This window comes from Mus caroli, chromosome 14, assembly GCF_900094665.2.
Source record: "Mus caroli chromosome 14, CAROLI_EIJ_v1.1, whole genome shotgun sequence".
Lineage (NCBI taxonomy): Eukaryota > Metazoa > Chordata > Mammalia > Rodentia > Muridae > Mus > Mus caroli.
The window spans coordinates 58039981-58053091 of record NC_034583.1 but is presented as its reverse complement, the minus strand read 5'-3'; the positions used below and the strand labels follow the sequence as shown (position 1 = coordinate 58053091).

General features: G+C 43.5%; 2 protein-coding genes across 2 annotated transcripts in view; one reads left to right on the top strand and one right to left on the bottom strand.

The window, feature by feature from the left end:
• The window catches only part of Pnma2 (PNMA family member 2), a 13025-nt gene extending 10684 nt beyond the window's left edge, over positions 1-2341 (bottom strand). The window contains exon 1 of the mRNA XM_029468811.1: positions 2282-2341. The gene's annotated coding sequence lies outside the window, so the exon portion shown is untranslated. The remainder of the gene's footprint in view (positions 1-2281) is intronic.
• Dpysl2 (dihydropyrimidinase like 2) overlaps positions 1-13111 on the top strand; it is a 105096-nt gene that overhangs the window by 3906 nt on the left and 88079 nt on the right. The gene's annotated exons all lie outside the window — the stretch shown is intronic.

The window sequence follows — 13111 nt, the reverse complement described above, 5'->3', positions numbered from 1 at the left end:
AGAGAGAGAGAGAGAGAGAGAGAGAGAGAGAGAGAGAGAGAGAGAGAGGAGAGCACTTTGCTCACTAACCGCACCATGAATTCCACTGTTCTATAAAGGCTAAGAAAGGGCCAGAACAGGTTTCTTAGCCATGTTACTTATGGGAGATGAAAGGGGCTAGTGGATATATTCTCAGACCATAACCAGAAAGCACTAGGAGTGGTTTGCCCCATCAGAGCCAGTGGAGGGGTTAAGAATACAGTCAGATCTCATAGAAGCATTTCCTCAACTGATGTTCCTTTCTCTGTGATAACTCCTGCTTGTGTCGAGTTGACATACAAAACCAGCCAGTACAGCTACATAGTGAGATGCTCTCTCAAAAAAAGTAGTGGTTTACGGTGGTGTGTGCTTATAATCTCAGAGCTGGGAAGACACAGCTGGGAAGATGTGTCTCATGGGCAGCCACCCTAGTCAAAGCATCAATCCCTAGGGCCCAGGAAGAGATCTTGTCTCAAAAACCAAGATGGATAACCCCTGGAGAGATAACTGAGACCTACCTCTGGCTTTCACACACATCTACAGCCCTGCATATATAATCATGCATGCATATCTGCACATATGCATATAAATAAATACATAATAGAATAAAATAAAGAACTAGGAAAATGTCCTTGTTTTAAGTTAACCGACTTAGTTATTCTGTTACAGTAGCATCAATTGGATTGAGGCAGTCACCACACCTATACAATGCTTTTTAATATTCCCTTCCACATCTTTTCTCCTCAATTGACTGTCCCTCAGCTCTGGGTCTCCAGTGTTCCATAACAGCCCCCATACCCCATTCTCTCTACTTCCTTTTCCTGTAAAGACCACCATGTTCTAAATTCTTTCTCTTCCCCTTTGTTCTTGTCGCTTCCATTCAACATCCCCAAATGTTCGCTACAGAGGAAATCCTGGTGGTTAAACTGTGTACCTCTGTGTAAATGGCTGATACTCAAGCTGCCCCCTTGAGATTCTTATGTGAGAACAGATGTGTGGTGGAGGTTTGGCTGGGAGCCTAGATCCAGGCCAGTAACTTGAAACTCTTAGTAGTTCTCCTGCCTCAGCTTCTCCAGTGCTGTCACTACTTTCAACTTTTTACAGGAGTTCTGTGGGTCAGCTGGCAAGGTCAGCACTTAACCAACTGAACCATCTCCCAGTCTTTTTTATTTTTTAATGTTTAACAGTAGTTTTATAATTTTAAAAATTACACAAATCATCAGTAAAAAGCTTGTTAAGTTAGTTCAGTTAGTAGATGCACAATTAACTAATTAATTGTAGAAGGAAGAAGTGAAAGATCAAGCTTAGGAAAATAAGATTCCTAAGCCTTGTGCCTCAGGCCGAAGGTGAAGAACAGCCTGCTTGTTAAGCAGCCAAAACTATCTTTCCACGGTAGCTCAAGGGGAAGGCATTTGCCATTGGCCTACCACCATCAAGACCGGCCCCCAACCGTTTGAAAGCTGCACAGTGTACAGATTCCATGCCATAGAAATTAAGGCTGGGCTGAGCCACTATTGTAACCCTGATAACATCAAGGCAACTGTTTTAAGGTGTCCTTTGGCACAAGAATATCTCTCTATTTCCTTGAGAAGGGAGGGAGAATCAGAACTGACCACTGTCTGAACGCTCTTGGTGCTGTCTTTACCTTCCATGCCCAGCTCAAATGAGACTTCCTCATTTAAGTGTGAAGAAAGGACTTCACCCCTGGACCTCAGTTGGCAGTCCTGGGATTGGGGTGGAGGCCTCTTCTCTTGGTTACATTCTAGCCATAGCCCTATGACTAGCCAGATGTGCTGGCCCATGCCTGCAACCCCAGTGCTTGGGAAGTGGAGGCAGGAGAATGAGGAGTTCAAGGTTAGCCTTGGCCACGTAGTAAGTATGTGTCTAACCTGGAATTTCTCAAGCAGGTGAGAGGTCTCACTGGATAAATGCACTTGCCCGAGTTTAATCCCTAAAAACATAACACATGAGAGGAAAAAACCAACTCCTACACCTTGTCTTCTTACTTCCATGTTGCTATGGTTTGCACACTTGCTCATACAATCAATCAATCAATCAATCAATCAATCAATCAATCATCTGACTTAAAAGTTTTTAAGAGATCTTATCTTAAACAAATCCTAGCTCTGTGACTTATGGCATTAATATATTTCAAAACTAGGAATGTGCTCCAAATAAGGAAATGTATAAGTTCTTTTTTTTTTTTTTGTATAAGTTCTTAAAGAAAACAACCAACCTCCTTCGAACCCCACCCGTTACTTACAAATCATGTCCTGACTGTGACTTTCCACTCTCAAGTGGCAGCTGGTGCATCCACACCACGTTCAGACCTTGCCTTTGATAGATGTGTCCTCACATTGTTGAAAATCAGGAAGGGGAAATTCACTGCTGTTCACTCACGTGACCTCGGAGGCCTTGCTAATCTGGGAAGTGCATGAACAGGGCTTGGAATGGAGCTGTCCTAACCTGCCCCCCCCCCCGTGTTTCTCCCAACACATTCTGCAGCAGGGGTCCGTGAACAGTGGTGCATCGTGAACTCCAAGGTGTGATTGTGTTCTCCTGGCAGAGTCCTTACATCCTACTGAACATCGTAGCTTTATGGTGCAGGTCTTAGGGCAATGCTTTGTGTTCTATTTTATTAATCCTACATTGGCTTTATGAAGCATGTGCTGCTGTGACCCTTATTTTGCAATGGAAGTGTCTGAAATTAAAAGAAACTTCCCAATGAGGTGCAAAGGGTGGGGTTTGAACCCAGAACGAGACAACTGAGAACATCTTAATCACTAAGATGTATTGAGTTGCTCCCATCTCCAGCTCTTTGAGACAGGGTCTTATTATGTAGCCCTAGCTAACCTGGACTAGGTAGAGTAGACTACCCTTGGACTCCTGGATCCTTCCTTCCCAGCATCCTAAGTGCTGGGGATAAAGGAGTATGCCATCATGCTCAGCTCTGAGCTACTGTTGGTATTCTTCATTCCATACCCATCTCAAAAATAATAGTTATTGCATGAATAGTCTGAGTGACTACATTCCTTTTACTAGTCACTCTTCAATGTCATTTATCAAATGGACTATTGATTTGTCTTTATGAATGTGCCCATAACGGATGATATTCTGTCCATTTATTTTTAAACACAAGAAATATCTTCAACTACCACTGGGACACAGGCCAAATCGGAAGAGCATGAATGACACTCCTTTCTAAGATTAGAGCGCTCTGATGACAGTCTGCCCTTTCTAGTTGCTGTCAATCATAGTCTAAGGCAGCTGGGACCGCTGGGACAGATTATTAGAGACTAGGCTTCTAGAACACCTGGCATTTATTCTCACAGCTGTGAGCTCTTGAAGTCCAAGATTAAGATGCTTGCCGATCCCCCACCAGGGGAGAACTGCTCCATATTCCTCAGGTGGTGGAACAGGCTCTCTGTCTAAGGATGTTAATCTCACTGGGCAGTTCCACCTTTATGATCTAATGTCTTCCAGAATTCTCATATTGTGATGCAAACTTGGGGATTAGGGTTTAACGTGTAGATGGCCAGGGGACACAAACATGTAATCCTCAGCAGTCATGACTGGTATGTGAGCGCAGAGGGAATTGTTGCAAAAGTAGTGACAGGGGCAGGAGGGGGTGGGCAGGGATTACCAGACACTTGAGTTTTTTGCCAATGAGAAGTTTGGTGGCATAGGCTGAAAGCCACACCCAGGTGGTTCACTGAAAGGGTCAATGCCCAGCAGTTGAGGGAGAGAACCTGACTTTGAAGGGCCACAGTGTGCCCTTGAGGGGAGAAGTCCTGGCCTTGAAGAGCCAAAGCCTGGCCTCGGGGAGAGAGAACCATGCCTTGAAGGTGCTTCTGGGTTTGATTTTAAACAAATACACACGATATCTGTGGGTTTGGATTTCCAGAGACCTGCCTACTAGTGAGAAGACTTCACAAAGGGCCCACTGCTGTCCTGGCTCTGCAGCCTCAGAGCTGTGTGGCCCACAGTCATGACCTTGAGCTGCCGTTGAGAGGGCCTATACCTCCAAGGCTTCTTATCCAATAAAGGATCTGAAAGAAAGCTCTGCTGTCCCTAGCTGTTTTTTATAGCATAAACGTTGCATTTTTACTATTCAGTGGATGCCACCCAAACTGCCCAATCCCAAATTTCATCACCCTCAAACAAAACCTTGTGCCTAGTAAGTAGACTCTTCTATTAGACCCTCTGCCAACCATGGATCTGTTCTTATGTCTCTGTGGATTTGCCTATTCTGAGCATTTTGTGTTCACAGAGTCAAACAGTGCGTGGCCATTGGTTTCTTCCTTCTCTTAAAAAAGAGTTCACTATTGTTAAGGTTCATGTTGTAGTGTGCAGAGGACTTTATTCCTTTTACTGGCTGAATAATATGCCTCGTTTTTGCATGTTTTTCCAACTGTCCCTTAATGGGTATTTGGGACATTTTTGCCTTTTGGCCATTCTGAATAAATTGGTGAGTCACATTCTTCTCAAAGTAGAACCATATTCTCCATTTTTTTGAGGATTCTACCCAGGAGTGGGCCTTCTTTGCTCTGTGGTAATCCTAGGTTAGCTATTTTTAGGAACATCCATACTCCTTTACATTGTCCGAGTGTGAGAATTCCCATGTCTGTATAGTATCTCCAACACCAATCATTTTTCTCTTTCTGTAGAATCTCTTGGTGGTTTTATTCCTATTCCCAATAACATACTGTTGTGCTTGCTGGGTGTTCATTGCCTGTTTTTAAGATTGAGTCCCTGTCTAGTTGTTCAGTGATATGAATTCCTTATCTATTCCAGATCCTGCCTCTTTATTGGATAGATAGTGGTTGTTGTTCAGTGTTAGTTCTGGCAAACAGACCTAGGACTTGGCACGTGACAGCCCAGCTCTCTATCCCTCAGCTGTCCTTTCAACCCTGGCGTATGGCTTCTGATAATTTCCTCCTTTCCTGGGTTATCTCTTCACTTTTTCAAAGGTTTATTTTATTTTAATTTATGTGCCTGCATGTGCCTATGTCTCTCTGGGTTTATGTATCATGTGTGCAGGTGACCTTGGAGGTCAGATCTCTTGGAACGAGAATTACAACTGGTGGTTGTGAGCTGCCCAACATGGTTGCTGGAAACCAAACTCTGGTCCTCTGGAAGAGCGTCTGAGCCATCTTATCATCTGAGCCATCTCTCCAGCCACGTTTATAACCTTTTTTAAAAAACAGTGTTCTTGGAGGCACACACATTTTAATTTTAATCAAATCCAACTTAACTCTCTCTTCTTGCTACTGACCTTGCTGCATTTTCCCTTGCTGTCCTTGGGTCTACAGAAGTGCCTGACATCTATTCTGGAGCTCTGGGGAGTCCCTCCTGCAATCACAGTCAAATCACTAAGCCCTCAGGGAGCTTTGAAATTCATTTACAATAGTTGGGTGCCCCAGCGTTGTGTGTTTTTGCTCTGAATAATGAGCCTTCTACCTTCCGGCCCTGCTCACATAAAGAAAACTCTGTCATTATCCCTGGGTATACACTTATCTAGTTATGTAATATATGAAAATATTTAATACATACAATAGATTAATAAACTTGAAATTTTAATGGGTGTACATAAACTATACACCTAATAATATGGAGAGATATTGCTTTCCCAATAGACAACCTGGGGACATCACGGGTGGCATGAGGAAGGTGGAGAGCAACAAGAGGAATTTAAAACTATTAAACTTGGAAAACCATGTTCAATGATTTTTTTTCCCTCTCGGAGTAAGACATATATAACACAAAATCCATCATCGTAATGACTTAAGTTTACAGTGATAAATATAAGCAGAACTCTTTGCAGTTTGTAGATCTTAAGCTTTATCCTCACTGAGCATCCTCAGGCATAGCCCAGCTTCTGTTTTGCTTTTTTGTTTTGATAGTAGCTATGCCCGTGGGGATGAGGTAGCATCTCATTGTGGGGTTGATCTGCATTTCTCTAATGATGTGAACAGTGGTGTCAGCATTTTCTCAACTGCTTCCTGACCATTCGTATATGTTCTCTGGAGAAATATCTGTCCACTCCCTTGACAGTTTTTGAGCTAGACTGAACAATTACTATGTTATAGAAGTGTGTCAATTTACCTACCAACTATCAATAACCATTTAACAGACACACGATTTGCAGACATTTTCACCTTTTATATGGTTTTCTTTTGTACTGCATTGACTATGTAGTTTGGTAAAAGGGAGTTTTAAAGACAATTTTGATTTTGGAAGCTACATGACAAGAGGACCTTAGATAACTCTGATAAATGCAATGGTCCAGGTTTGAATACCAACTTCCAAAACATAGAATCTCCTGGAAGGAGAGCCTTAATGAGGAATTATCTAGAGGAGGTTGGCTTGTGAGCATGTCTTTGGGGGAGTGTCATGATTGTTAATTGATTTTAGAAGACTCAGCCCACTATAGGTGGGACCATATCCTTTGTGGGAGTGCCCTCTCTTGCTCTCCCTCTCCCTCCAAGGTCTCAAGTAGGTCAGGCTGACCTTGAACTAGCTATGTAGTTGAAGATGACCCTCAACTTCTGATCTGACTACTTCCACTTCCCTGGTGCATCACCATGCCTGACATACAGTTTCCCTCTCAACAGAGTGTTAAAATCAGGACTGGGGTGGGAGAGCCTATTCTCGAGTGTTTTATCTTGTTTCTGTTTTAGAACAATCTTTTTTCTTTGATTGTGAGTCATAGTCCATCCTTGCCCCCTTCCCCTTCATGCCCCACCTCCCTTCAAGGCCCACTGGAGATTCTCCATCATCAGAGAACTCCACCATCACCGTATGGTCTCCACCAGTGACAATTCATTTGCAGCACCCCAGCAAAGATAGCTTTACAATGGCATTTTTTTCTCCAATAAGCTCTGTGGTATTTTTAGCTACCTCCTAATTGAGTATAGTTTGAAGTTATCATGGAACACTCAGTAACTAATCCCTGAATGGAATTATCCAGGTTTAGAAGCTTCTAGAGCAATATGGAAACATAATAAAGCTTTTCAGGTTGTCTTAGTTAGGGTTTCTATTGCTGCAATAATAATAATAAAAAACATGGCCAAAAAAGCAAGTTGGAGAGGAAAGGGTTTATTGGGCTTGCATATCTACATTGTAGTATATCACTGAAGGAAGCCAGGGGAGGAACGTGGGGGCAGGAGCTGATGCAGAGGCCATGGTGGAGTGCTGCTGACTGGCTTGCTCCACAGGGTTTGCTCAGCCTGCTTCCTTATAAAACTGGACCACCTTCCCAGGAGTGGCATCATCTACAGTGGGCTGGGTTCTCCCTCACTGGTCACTAATTAAGAAAATGCTCTACAGGCTGGGCCACATCTGGATCTTATGGAGGCATTTTCTCAACTGAGATTTTTTCCCTCTCTGATGACTCTAGTTTGTGTCAAGTTGACATAAACCTAGCCAGCACACAGGACAAATAAGTCTCTGGACACACCCCCTCCATCTTTTTAAACTCAGTCTGAAAATAATGGGTTTCACCATGACATTGTCATCCATGTGTACCATATTACCTTGCTTATATTTATGTTCCCTCTCCTCTTTCTGGCTTCTAGATGGTTTTAGGGTAGTTAAACTATAAAATCAATGGTAAAGCCAGGCGGTGGTGGCGCACGCTTTTAATCCCAGCACTTGGGAGGCAGAGGCAGGCGGATTTCTGAGTTTGAGGCCAGCCTGATTTCAAAGTGAGTTCCAGGACAGCCAGGGCTACACAGAGAAACCCTGTCTCAAAAAAAAAAAAAAAAAAAAAAACCCAAAAACCAAAACAAAAAAACCCACCCAAAACAAACAAACAAACGAACAAAAAAACAATGGTAAAACCCACAAATGCACAATTTCCTTATAAAAACGATTTATGTGCATAGAACCTGAACACAGCATACCTGCTTCACACCAGCTGAAAATGATCGACAATGCCTGTTGCAGTTTAAATTGCTGTAATGTACTGTTTAGAGGCTCCTGAGAAGAAGGCCACTCCATAGGTGTTCTGTGCTGACTTGGCCACTTTAGCTTTACCTACATGGTATCCGTCAGCAATAATATAACATTGTTTCTCATCTGAAGTTGGTTGAATCCATGGGGTGGAATCTGCAGAGTGGGAGAGCCTGGCTCTGGGCCCCAGGGTAAGGATATTTAACATTATTATAGATAGTGTCAGGTGGCCTTTGTATGTGACTGTCCATTTCAAAATTTTAAAATTAGATTCATTCATTCATTCATTCATTCATTCATTTATTCTCTGTGTGTTCCCACATGTATGTTCATCTATACCAAGGCATGTGAATATGGGAGTCAGAAGTGAGAGAATTGGTTCTTTCCTTCCACTATGGGGGCCCTGAGGATTGAACTCAGGTGGTTAGAGTTGGTGAAAGTCATTTTTAAACTGCTGACCATATAACAGACCCTCAGACTGTTCATTTTAGACTCCCACGAGCCTTTCCTGAGACCCATCTCCCATGACTTCATACCAACATTGGATAGCAAATTTTAAATACTTGCCAGTAATATGGGATAATGAACTCTTGTAATTTTCTTTTCATAAAAGGCTTATTTTAATGTTTTCTTTATGGGTGCATCTGTGTGTGTGCACACATGTGTGTATGTGCCCACAGAGGCTAGATCACTCAGAGCTGGAGTTACATATGTTTGTGAGATGGGGGTGCTGGGATCTGAATTTACATCCTCTGATAGAGCAGCAATCACTCTTAACATCTCTCTGGTGTCTCTTGTAATTTTTGTTTACCTTTCTCCCTGGTACCTGTGAGTTAAGAAACTTTTCATATGGTACCTGGTTATTCATGGCCTTTCTAGTGTGAACTGAGTATTTATAATAAAATTCCATTTTTCCATGGAATTGGTTTTTTTAATGTTGGTTTGTAAGAGATGCACATATATTTTGGGCACCACAGCCCATTCTTCAGTCCACTCCAATGTGGTTAGTGCCCTTACCCAAACCTGTCAAGGTCATAGTACTCCCAAGGGGTGAATTCAGCAGCCCTGACCTGTCGTTATCTTAGTATAGTGTAGTATATAGATAGCCTAGTATAGTGTGACAATGCTGTACTGGTTAATTTTCTCATCACTGTGGCGTAATACCTGACAAAGCAATGTAAGGAAGCAAGGGCTTGTTTTGACTCACAGTTTGAGGGTGCAGTCCATCATGGCATGGCAGGGCAGTCATGGCAGCAGGAGTTTGAGGTGACTGGTCACATCGCATCCAGTCAGTAAGCAGCAAGAATCTCCCAGCGTATGGAAAATGGCACTCCCATTCAGGGTGGACCCTCTTTCTAGCTTAAACCTTTCTGGAGATGCCTCATAGACAGACTCCCTCTGCCCCGTCCCCTCTGTCATGGGTCTGGGAAACAAAGAAAAATGAGCACAACTCAACATAAGCAATGGTGGGATTTATTGGGGGTGGGGAGAGGCAGCTGGCATTTTGAGAAACCTCCTGAAACAGGAAGTCCTTAATAGCTGGAGACCTGCCAGACAGAACGGTGGGCCACTACCCATCCATAAAGGACAAGAGACATTATCTGGGATGGGATGAGGACACATGTCCAAGTGAGTTCCTGAGCCAGCAAGGTGTCAGCAGCAGTGCCTTTATGGTGACTTGGGTTGGTTCATCGCTTAGCTCTGGCCAACATAGGCTGGGTGTGGCTTTGTAGAGGGAAAAGCAAGAAGGCTCAGAGTGGTTTAAGATGCTTATTGGCATGATGCTAGGCAACTGGATGTGTGAAGTTTTGAGTTTGGTGTTGTTAGCTCAGAGCCAGCAGCAGTTCCAGTCTGTATGAAGAAGAGAAGGAGCCAGGGAGTAGCGTGCAGGCTCACTTCCAGCCATCTTATGCCTTTTACAAACATGTTCCTGACTTCCACCAAGCCAGCTCTGTCTCTTCTGTTTCCCTACCTGTTAGCCTCTCATATCTTCAGGTCTCAGGCTTCCTTTACAGCTTTAAAAGTTATTGAGGACTTTTGTCTTTGTGGCCTGTATCCACACTTCACATTAGAAAGTAAGGCTAGGAACTAAGAAAGAATATTTGTTCATTCATTAAAAAATAATTGTAGCCAAACAAGAAGGCCAAATAGCCAAAAGAAGTATAAAGTCACTAAAAGAAATAATCAATAGTATAATGAATTATTTAGATAACAATACTAGAAACAATATTTAAAATGAAAATAGTTTCAGTTTCCTACCATTGTGCTGATTTCATCTTCTCTATCATTTCTGGATGCAGGCTTACAGCTGTTTAGGAACTGAGAGACAGACGTTATTACCATCATGGGAAACAGATCGGAGGGGCCTCAAACATTATCAATAGAACTACCAGAGGGAGTAGGGTGTGGCCCAGGAGGCTCCCTCACTGAGAAGGTCTGAGTTGTATGAAGACTTGAAGGCATTAGCTAGGGAGCTCCAGAGAGGAGTTCTAGGCAGAAGGAAGATGACCTCAAGGAAGGAGTCTCTAGAACAATTGAGCTGCAGAGGGGCTGTGTGTCTGCTACTGAGCCAAAGGGAAATGAGCTCTTGGGAATTGTCTGGGGCAGGGGAATAAACAGAGTTTTGTTGGACATCCTAAAATCCCTGGCTTTGATGCTTCTGGAAGTGGGGAGCCAGTGCAGGAGACCGGCACAATAGACCTGAGATTCTCAAAGGGCTTCTGTGGACAATGGTGGAAGCCGAAGGCTCTGTAACGGGCCACCTATGAGATGGTGGTGACCTGGGCCTGTGGGAGAGAGGGCATGAGCTCCAGATGCAAGTGATCCTGGAGTAGAAGAGTTGAGAAAGATCAGGTGGTGGTCTCTCTGTTCCTCACTTGGATAAAGTGAGATTCAGAGCCATGGGATGCAGGATAGGGATAGGTGGCTCCAAGAGAGCAGTTTGACTTCTAACGACATTCTGAGTGTGAGGTACCTGAGGGACATGTACGTGGGTGTCACATACTGACTTTGAGTGAGGGAGGGTGATTTCAAAGCCAAGGATAGCTCCAGAATGAGAGCAGTTAAATATCAAATTTAATGTGTGCATCAAGAAATGAAGACAAAGAAATTTGCTTAATACAAAAATTTAAATGCAGGGCTGGAGAGATGTCTCAGCAGTTAAAAGCTCTGACTACTCTTCCAGAGGTCCTGAGTTCAATTCCCATCAACCACATGGTGGCTCACAACCATCTGTAATAGGATCCTATGCCCTCTTCTAGCGTGTCTGAAGACAGTAACAGTGTACTCATAGACATAAAATAAATACATTTTTAAAAATTTAAATTTCAAGGCTAGGCTCAAGTAAAGGGGGATGTCAGAACTATCTTCTAGGCCTGTCTCAGTCCATACATTGCTATAACTGAATAGCTGAGGCTGAATAGTATTTGTTTTGTTTTGTCTCTTGAGACAGGGTTTCTCTATGTAGTCCTGGCTGTCCTGGAATGCACTCCATAGACCAGGCTGGCCTTGAACTCAGAGATCTGCCTGCCTCTGCCTGCCCAGCGTGGGATTAGTCATTTGCCACCACCATTTGGCCTTATATAAGATATTTTTTGAATTTGTCTGTTTGCTGGCTTGTTTGTTTAGCTCTTTGTTTAGGTAGCCAAGGTTATCTTTGAATTTACTGTATACCAGAAGCCTGCCTCAAACTTCTGATCTGTTTCCATATACCTTCCAAGTGCTAACACTTGGATTACAGGCAAGTGCCTACCACATCTTGCTTGAGAAGCTTATACAGGAACACCTTCTTTCTCTTAGATCTGGAAGCTGGAAGTCCAAGATCTAGGTGTCAATGTCAGCTAAGTGCTCCTGCTGTGTCCTCACAGAATGGCAAAGTGGTAATGACTTCTATATAGTTAGCCTCGGCTAACAAAAACCAAATAACTGTCACGATGACATCAATGCATTCATGAATGAGGGACTTCTTGTGATCCAACTACCTCCCCAAAGACCCCCACCTCCTAGAGCTGCTGTATTGGGGTTGGGAGAGTAATTCTTATCAACTTTAGGGACACACATTCAGGGCCACAGCAGACACAGAAAGCAAAAGGGGAAATGCAGAAGGAATCATGGGAGCTAGTGATGGGGGCTCAGAGAGAATATAGGGCTGGTTCAGTGTAGCTTAGTGGAAGAGAAGCTCAAGAGCTTCTAGATGCTTTTAAAGAGACTCCCTTAGGTAGTACAGGAACTGCCTACTGATCTGCCAAATCATGCAAGACCTAATCCCAGGAGCCATCTGTAGATGACGGAGATGGGGCATGGAAGGGCTACCGGAAGCCCCAGACAGAAAAGATCATCCAGAGATAGCACAGGGTGGATGAATAGAGCCAGGACTGTGGAAAACATACCATCTAAAGACAGTGCTGGAGAGATGGAGGAGCAAGTCCAGAAGGCCCAAAGCAAGTTGTTGAAAGACGGCTGAGAGTATCTGAGGCAGAGCGGGATGAAGCAGGAGGCAGCCTCAAAAGGCTGCACTGATTGACTGTTTCATGTGGGGCTTAGTTAGAACTGCCTCCGCAGTGCAGCATGGGCTGTGGCAGCTGTCATGTGCTGTGAGGAGAGATGGATCAGAGTAGGGGCAGGCACGGACTTTCATGGGCGTTGGGGAAGGCAGGTGGTTGTTAGGGAAGGTCCTATGCATCATATATTCTTTTCTTTGGGAGAAGATGGGATTCTTGATCATTTATTATAGGGAGGAGAGACCCTGGGCACATTGGGTAGTAAGAGAGGTCTCAGAAGTGGTCAGGACATTGAGGATGAGGGTATAGCTCCCTGACAAGGAGGAGTCTGGCTTCCGGGGCAGAGGTAGGCATGGCTCTGAGGAGGAGGAAGGCATGTGGTTGGAGTTGGAGGGCAGAACACTCAAGTTGTATTTTTTTTGATGCCATCTATGTGTAGAGGAGGAGGGTCTACAAGGGCAAGTTAGGGCAGAATGACTTCTGGAGATAGCTGAGTTTTGGCAAAAAGCATATTTTATTTATTTTTATTTTTATCTTTTTTCTTTCTTTCTTTCTTTCTTTCTTTCTTTCTTTCTTTCTTTCTTTCTTTCTTTATAATTAGGTAATTTCCTCAATTACATTTCCAATGCTATCCAAAAAGT